At 29.5% G+C, this 9,431-nt stretch overlaps 1 protein-coding gene across 2 annotated transcripts in view; it reads right to left on the bottom strand.

Annotated features, from left to right (window-relative positions):
* LOC121126577 (uncharacterized) overlaps positions 1-9,049 on the bottom strand; it is a 34,310-nt gene extending 25,261 nt beyond the window's left edge. The window contains exons 1-2 of one of the 2 annotated variants that reach the window (XM_040721867.2): positions 8,751-8,953; positions 5,140-5,389 (exon numbers count right to left, since the gene is read on the bottom strand). The gene's annotated coding sequence lies outside the window, so the exon portion shown is untranslated. Of the gene's footprint in view, positions 1-5,139; positions 5,390-8,750 lie in introns of both variants that reach the window. The other variant, XM_040721866.2, reaches the window with a different exon arrangement.
* Positions 9,050-9,431: the final 382 nt, after the last annotated feature.

Here is a 9,431-nt window from a genome sequence, read left to right on the forward strand (position 1 = left end):
AGGACTCGCGATCAAAGTCAGAGTAATTCTTGGCAATGCCTTTGTTTATTTCCTTCTCAACCTCCTCCCTTGCCACAACTGATTTTAGCTGATCTAATTAAACGTTTTAACATTATTATTTCCCTCCTCCAAAAGATTCTTCAAATTGGCAGGGTTGCCATGTTGATTTTCAGTTTCTGGTTTTTTTTAAATACCCATTGCATACAAGATTTTCATCACTGTATATCATGACTAAAGACGTCCAAAGATAAGCACTTTTGTTCAGTATTTTGTGTTCATCATGTCATTCATATAAAAAGTTTGCCATCCTCATGAATCACAAGAATACTCATTTCTACTGCCTGCCTTCGTCCTGAACGCAAGCTTCATCGGAGCAATCCTTCCAGGACTTCCTCTCAATAAGAACCTTTCTTATATCCTCCCACCATAACCAGTACATAAATTTCCAACAAGGAGGAAGAAAACACTTTGACCTTAGAAGGTGTTTATAATTTGATTAGAAGTCTTCAGTGACAATCAGGTTGTGTCCTCCACTTCCTGTAGAGGCTTTCGACGCTGTTAATGAGGCCTGACCTTACATACAATCAATGTCTGCGACTTCCCTTACGGAGTGATGGGCGCAAACAATATCTACAATGTGTAGCATTTTTGCCTTGATTGTATTTGTTTGTTGACGTATCACAGCCAATGACACTGTGTCTGAATGCTGATAAATGTTGAAACAATTTCTATGGAATACTCCAACATTGATTGAAAGTAATAATGGTTTTATGAAGCTCTAATTGACGCAGTACAATTTGCTTAAACACACTGTACCAAAAATCTTATCCTTATTTAATTAATGTTGGATGTTTGAATATAAGTTCATAATATAAGGAACAAATAAAGGGTCAAAAAATTTACCAATCAAATTAAGGCAAGAATATAATTTTTCTTTGAGCGCAGAATCGAAAACTGATCTCAGTTTTTATCTGTGTTGCCAGATTTCAAAAATATGTGACATTACAATAATTCGAGACTATTATCTTTCAAAGTCATTTTTCACCATGAAGACAATCACCAAATTAAAGAATAATAAATAAAACTGATGTAAAAGTGTTTTCATTGTATTTTATTGATTCTGTATCTTGTTTTGAACTCAACATATTTCCATTTTTAGGCTCAGAAATGATGAAAAACGACACTCTTCTTTAAGACCAATTTAAGTTATTCATCATTCATAGTGATCGGGAAAATCTTAGGTCATCTACTATAATATAATATTATAGTTGTATGTCCACTGATAAAAACAAATAAGGTATTTCAAAAACGGAAACAGATATATACTTTAGTTATAATATAAAAAGTTGTTAAGAATTCTGAGTTACGTACCTAAGGCCATGTTTCATTTTGATCACATCAGATTCATGGGTTCTGGACGGCAAATTTGTTTTATGCAAATAAGTTGATTTTTTTCATGCAACAAGACCGATCCCCTGTGTCTCAAAGTTTTTTAACATCTGGGTTGTAGATTCAAAAATGCACCAAAAAAAAAATTATTGTCTTTGCGGAAAAAGGGAAATTGTATTTTCTTTCTTTTTTGTTAGTTAAGAATTTATTGCTGTTTACCATAGTACATACATACATTATAAAATAATACAGATATGCATACATTACAAAACTATACATACATACGGCAAAGAACACGACCACAAAAAGAAGTCTATGTGCTACAACACCAGAAGTTGATCTTCAGTCTTACTTAATTTTATGGTTATTATCAATAATTTCTTTATACTTTTGTACATTTCATAAATTTAAGAATACAAAGATCTTCATCCTCTTGATATAAGAGCAGTTAATCACTCTGTGATGGATATGAAACGTATATAGTATGTGTCAAGTATTTTTATTACTTTGTTCCAATCAACAAAGGAGATGTGATCACCATTTTTCCTTACAATTGTGATTTCTGTTGCTTCTTTGGCAATTTCTACATATAGAAATTTACCCTTAGGGTTCGATTGTTGAAACTTTTGTTGCTCAGCAGACACCTGCATTAAGTTTTGAGGCCTATTAAATGGAGGAGTTTCATTAGAATGACCTCCCTCTCTCGTTTCTTACTTCGAGGGGCTTGGCTTTACCAATATTTTTTTCTTCACTTTCGCTTTCAGCCATAGTCAAAGGTTGAGTGTTAGATGGGCAAAAATGTTCCCCTCAATTAGAGAATTGGAAATGACACTATTAATATGATGATATCATTGTCTTATTATTCGATTGATCCATTTATTGGTGGAATAAGATGCCTGAGGGCCAATGCTGGTTCAGAAGAGGAAGGATGTGCACTTTTTAACCTAATAAAAAATGTGAAAATGAACTTTAAACCCCCTAAAACGAATTAAACTCCAAGACAAAACAAGTGACGTGTTGATAGTAAAAAGCTAGGAAGTCACTTCAGGGAGATTGTATATTGGATACGAATTAAAAAAGAGAATTAGGAGGATAATTAGTGATTTGGTCTTAGTATGTACGAATCTTCATATTGGTTGAAGGAGTAACTTATTTTTAATTATAATGTTGTCTATCCGTAAGTTTTACTAAATTCTGGAGTTATTTAAAGCATTAATAAAATAATTTCAATTAAAATATATAATACGGGGACGTCCTAGCATTATAAAAAAAATTATATTTCATGTTTTATTCAAAAGAATGACCTATTTAAAAAATATCAATATCCAAGGATTTTGGTTGAATTTTTGTATATTTTGAGTGATCCTATTTTTATATAGGATGTACTAGCAAATAGGAGAAAAAATAGACCTCTTTAACTCAATGCTCAGTACACATTAAGACCTTGATTTGCTTATAAACCTATTGGTTCATCCATTTGTTTGTGAGTCGCAATTTTGACTTTATTTACCAAAAAAAAGATAACTGATTGTACAGAAATGATTCAAATTAGTACATATATCGCTGATTTTATATTGACAGTATATTCATTTATTTTTTCGTTGTATTTACAATTTTTTCCCCTATATCTTTTAATATATGAAGAATTAAAATCTATATTATTGATCAATATACTAAAATAACTTATATTATGATGAAACGTCAACGACTGAAATGACTTAGTTAGTAGTAACTTCGTAATTTCAGGCATTATAGTTTCCATAAAAGACCAATAAGGACCGGTCCTAGGACTGACAAATGTTATTAGGACCGGATTGATAGGAATGTAGTTTTTTTAGTCCGTTCTAACACTAGTTGGGAGTTATCAATGCAAGTCCCTCTTCGACTGAGAAAAGAATTGAGGATCTAAAATAGAGTAATTTCTGCTTATGTCCTTCCTTGATCCGGAGTGGGAATTCTGCTTATTTTTTCATCTAGCAGCTGATTGAATTAAAAGTCATACAGCTGAGCTCTTCTCATTTCAAACATTCTTCAAATTGTAAGGGATACCATGTTAAGTTTGGATATCTTTTCTTAATAACAAAAATGCTTAAAATTTAAAACCTTACGCATGACACATGCGTAACCCACCTTTAAACTTACGTTAGTGAACTGGGATTTTCTGCACTCAAATTTGATAAAATTGCTTTAAATCTGTTAAAAATAGATTTTAATGCTGGAAATAGCGTAATTTTGTGTCTATGACAACTGAATAACTACTTCAAAAAAGGATGTTAACTAACGGAGGGTTAATATCCTTAGTAGAGATACGAAACAAGGTGAAATTCCTGCAAGCGTAATTTTTCCAGCAAGAAATTACAGAAATGTCCACATTTTTTAATATTATACTTGCATGTAAAAATAGTTAAACTTATATCAAGAGAAACAAGAATACAAACATTCATTTCAGTATCAACAGGACCTGAGAGTCACACCCTTTAAATTTGCCTCTTATTTTATATGATTACAATAATTATAAAAAGTTGAAAGTAAAATATGTCTAATTATATTTATAGTTGAGTTTATAATATATATATCAAAATTGTCAACATAAATCTATCTATATTATCTTACACATAACTCAGGCTAGGATTGTTCAAGATTATTTTTATGCTTTATCTTGATAATATCTTAAAACTAAGAATAGAAAAGCTCTTTCAACCTCTTTTATCTTAAAGACAGTAAAAGATGCAAACACAATAAGATCATAACAGTTACTCTGTAGTTGGTCACATCATTGTCAAACAAGTCACTTCCTCCTATATAACTTGAATAATCTTCCAAGATATGATTGCTATGTTCCCTATAATTAAGGGTGATAATTTTGGTTAGAATAGAAAAGCGTGCGATGAGAAGAGAAGAAATACTTATGGCATAATTGATTAAATAATATACATCTTCTCCAATCAATCAAGAACGTTATCATTCCCGCTTTTATTATTCAATATTAATATAATATTAGATACTGATAGTCGATAGAGAACTGAATAAAATACCTAAAATAACGTCGCCTTCTGTCTGGATTTATGAAAATGGAGGCCAAGGAATTTGGAAAATACTTACCGGATGAGAAACAGATGGTTTGTCAGATTTGTCGATATAAATGTGCCATTAGTCCCCTGTCTAGAATTGTACACCACTCATTATCCTCATCTCATATCACGAGCATGGATATTCATCTAAAAAATCAAGTTAATGATGAATACATCAAGTCAGACTTAAACTCTGATCCTCATAAAGATGCTTATTGCATGTAATATAATCTTATCCATTGCTAATCATCTACGTTCAAAAAATTTATGGAGAAACACACGAGTAAACCTATCCCTTCCCAAGGAACCATCATTAAATTAATGGAAGATGTTGGTACTGATGGTATTTCGTTATACCCTCAAAAATTATAATAAAGCAGGCAGATGATAATCACATCAGTATTTTAAACAATGACACCATATGTATTTCTTCCCCCCCACCTCTCCTAGTACGCGTTTTTCTCTACAATATTATTAACTTTACCTATAATTAAAAAAAAATTGATGCTCATACATTCAAGGAGTACTTCATGAAAGTGTTTTAATCAAACTATAATATTGATATAATGGTGATTTCAGTAGATTGTCACAATGCTAATCGTAAATTTCTTCAAGAAATATTGCACAATATATAGATATGTTACAAAGTCTGAAAATGAATTTGAAAAGGAGCTCTTACGTTGTGTATGGAGTGTCTCTTCCCATAAATACTTTAATTATTAAGATTCATTGGTTATTCACTGAGAAATCCGGAGATTTGTGACCCAAAATTTAATCCGTCTTCTCCTTGATTTGCACGTTTTAAGAACTGGTTTCTTAAGACTGGCGTATAAAATATGACGCACGGAGTTTGTTATTATTATCTCACACAATTTATGTCCTTCTACATTTAGGACTGTCGCAGTTTGAATCACGAAGCCTACACTTTCCTAAATGTGGATTGGACGAGGTTTAGTGTCCGGAAAAGACTGAGTATAACACAAACATGATAAACATTATCATAACAACTGATGCTCGTCCACAATTTTTATATTATTATCACAAATGAATAGAAAAATGTTCAAACTTCCTTACATTTAAAAAATATTATCTATTAATTAGATTAAGAAATAGTCCAATTATATATTAGCAAAAACAAAATTCTTAATCTAATAAAAATCAATTTTTATATTTTTTTCACTAATAAATAGATCAATATTCAAGCTTCGTTAAGTATTTTTTAAAATTTCTCTCTCAACTGAAAGGAGTTGTTTTATTGCCCGAAACTGCTACGCAAATCTACAGTTTTTTTATTATATTCTCTATTCATTAGCGACTACAAACTATTTCATGTCATAAAGACTGATGCTCTCTATAAATTTATATATTTTTTTCGCTAATGAATAGAAAAATGTTCAAGCTTTCTTACCTTTAAAAAAAATATATATATATTAATTAAAAGGGTCATTTTTGGCCCAAAATGTCGAATCCAATTCGGATTTCATTTTAAGTTATTAAATGAAGCAGTATATTGCGACTTTTTCTTGAATTTTTGCAATCCCAAAATAGTTTAAACCATATAAAACATTATTAAGGTAAATAATTGTAATGTCTTTTTTGAAAAAGTCATCAAATTTATGATTTAAATGATGTATATATTTACAGCGATTTAAACCCTTTTTTTTTTTATTTAAAAAAAATCCCAAATAGAAATTCTCAAATAAAATTACAAAAACTTTTTTGAATTAAATTTTAAAAAAATAGTTAATATAATTTTTTTGGAATTTTAAAAGAAAACACAAACCTACTAATATTTTTTTCGTACATGCAAAAACAAAAAAGTTATGAAGAATAATGTTGTCGAAAAAATAACACTGGATAATTAGTCCATTTTTGCAGAATATTGCAAAATTATTTAATAAAATGGTCCGGAAATTGAATTTACAATGCGTCGGCCTTTTTATGTACAAAAAGTATTGTCTTGTGGCATTTTTTCTTAAAAAACAGAAAATTAACGTTTAATGAAAAAATGGTGGGAAAAAAGAGAGAAAAAATAGAAAAATTATTCAGAAAATAGAAAAGTTATTCAGAAAATTGAGATACTTCAGTTAAATATCAATTTTATTTGGAAATGTATATGCATACTAATCTTCAGACAAATTTCTATAAGCTTTATTCCATTAACTAATTCTATATTCCATTGGAAGTTCATTTTTTTTAACCTGAAATAAACAAAATTGCAATTTTCCCCGATTTCTTTTTTTAGCCCATAACTATTTTGATTTTGAATAAATTTAAAAAACGTAGTTATTCGTATAATTGTTTTTTGAAACGCCAATCATTTATTTATAAATAACTCAACTCCTATCTAGCCTCCTTGAGCTGCAAAAAACAATTTTTGGGTATAGCATAAGCCCCTCTTAAATGACCTCCCCAAAAATTGACACCCCCGTCTTAGCCTGTCCAAGCTCAAAAGAGGGACCCATGTAAAAGTTCCGCCTCCTAAGTTCAATGGTGTGGAAACAGATAAAGGACGTCTACACACACACAAACACACAATTTCTCTTTTATATATATACAGATTCGGAGTCTGTTCCTCTGAGGGCGCCTTTCCCCTTGGAGCATGTATTCAAAGCGTTGACTACGGATATTCAAGGGGTGAAATGATTTTTACGATCTAGAAAAGACCGGATTGCTATAGATGAAGCCCATTGTTTATACGCATAAGAAACGGATTTTATATAAAACGTTGAAAACAACCCATCTACTACTCCTGATAAATATCAGAGGCACGAACCAAACCTTGGATGATAATGAAGCTTTATAAGTGATTTTATAATATAGGATGAATAATTTTTAGGTCGAAGTATCTAATATCACTTAAAATACATGTAAAATGACCTACTTTATACCTATTATTGATTTGTTCTACTAATGTAAGCCTTAAGCCCATTTGCATTTTCTCTATTTTCATCTTTTTCATTGCACAACTATTCTAACATAAGTGAATAATTATTTGAATTAAAAAAAGATTTGTGAAACTTAAAAAATATATATATTTATTAAACAAAGGCACACCGTGGAGTCAAAAATCCATTTATAAAAAAAATGTTCTTTATATTTGATCCAGTGCAGGTTTTTAAAATTGTTTATAATAACATACTGAACAAGAAATAATTTATTTGTCCGACCTTTCAGTGAAAAATCATCGACGAAACTAAAGAAATCAAAGCTACTTTCAAATCAAAGAATGTTAGAAAATTAGTTTTGTAAAATTATGCTGGAAAAAATAAGGGAATGTAAATCTATGTCAAATATGATTTATTTAGTGCGAATTTTGACCATGTTGTGAAACGCAAAATTTTACCTCGCATCTCACGAGGTTTTTTTTAATTTTTTTAAAATTTTGTTTCTGAAATGATTGATGAATTACACCTGAAAAAGGTTTAAAAGTTTAAAAGAAAAGGTACGAAGGGAAAAAATATAATATAATCCCAAATGATTAAAAAAAATGAATTTCTCACTTATCTTAATTTAATTTATTCTTAAACAAAATGCGTATGTATTTGCACAATTGATAATTAATCATCAAGAGGTATAGTATGACATACTATATGTGAGGTTTTTACAAAAAGTATGATCGATAGAATGTGTAATATCGGCTTCATTGTGTAAAATTAATAAACATATCCTCTACCAAGAAGTCATTGTATAATTAATGTCTATTCATGATTTTAGAATTGCTTTTCACATTTATAATCAAGAACAACCTTAAATTTAAAAATATGTAGGATTGATTTTGTTGAATCATGATAAAGTTATGAAAATAATTTTGAACTTGAAATCCGATATTTTATTTGAAATATTTTTTTCTCAAAAAAGATTTAAGTTCCACGTACGATCACTTTAGAAACATAGTCCTTGAATTGATAAAGTTAGCATTTCCAAAGTGATAGCTGTAGTAAAGTTTCAAAGTATAATTTATTCCATGGCAAACCTTGAGTAACTAGAGAAATAATAAAGTTTTATCATTTTAAAATTTGAACAGGACTATTTGTTTTAAATGATGAAGAAGAAAATAATTTAAATAAATAATTGTACATGCTTCATAAAAATAATGAATTAATATACGAAGAAGAAGTTTTAATATAAACTTTAAGGAATTTCGATTAAAAATTATCAACTCAATTTAAATAGAAATAAGTATTCCATATTTATTCTAGCACCGTATAGAAAGTATGCGAAAAATATAAACTAAGAAAAACTAAGTTATTTCTGATTATACCAAATTATAGCTACATCAGTACATACCTTACATTACAAATGAATCCAACTGCAATATCTAGTAATAAAAAATTGCCTACTTCTCCTAAATGAAAGTATGGAATAAACTTTTAAAATGTACACAATTCTGAATTCACACCACACTTAATTTGGCATTAGTATATTCGGTTTCTTCCTCACTTTATCCAATCGTTAAGAACGTCTAAGTTAAAAGAAGAGAAAAATTAAACAGATAATAATTAATATAACTAAAGAAAAAGAAGAGAAAAGAAAAGAAAAGAAAAATTATGATCCTGGTCTCCACCTGTCAGAAGGACCAGTAGTACAAATGTGAATTTCCTTTACTTTTTCATAAAAATAACCAAAGATGAAAATAATAATACCTACGGTATGCTTAAAAAAGAAACCGAAAATTAATGTGGTAACCCTGACAATTTTAAGAATGTTATGGAGAAGAACAGCTAAGCTGTGATGACTTTTTTTTTAGATTCTCTCTGAGAGGTTTGTAAAGGAAGTTAACGCATATCCTACTACATACCTAGAAAAAACATTGACAAGAATTAGTTCCTAGTCGACCTTAAACTCTAGTCTAAGTCCAACAAGGACTTTTTATCATATCTTCCCAACCAATGTTGCATAGACAAGAATGGTTACAATATGAAGACATTATCTTAAACAATTTTTATCAAGGTTAAATGACTTAACTAA

The sequence above is a fragment of the Lepeophtheirus salmonis genome, chromosome 12, assembly GCF_016086655.4.
Source record: "Lepeophtheirus salmonis chromosome 12, UVic_Lsal_1.4, whole genome shotgun sequence".
Classification (NCBI taxonomy): Eukaryota; Metazoa; Arthropoda; class Copepoda; order Siphonostomatoida; family Caligidae; genus Lepeophtheirus; species Lepeophtheirus salmonis.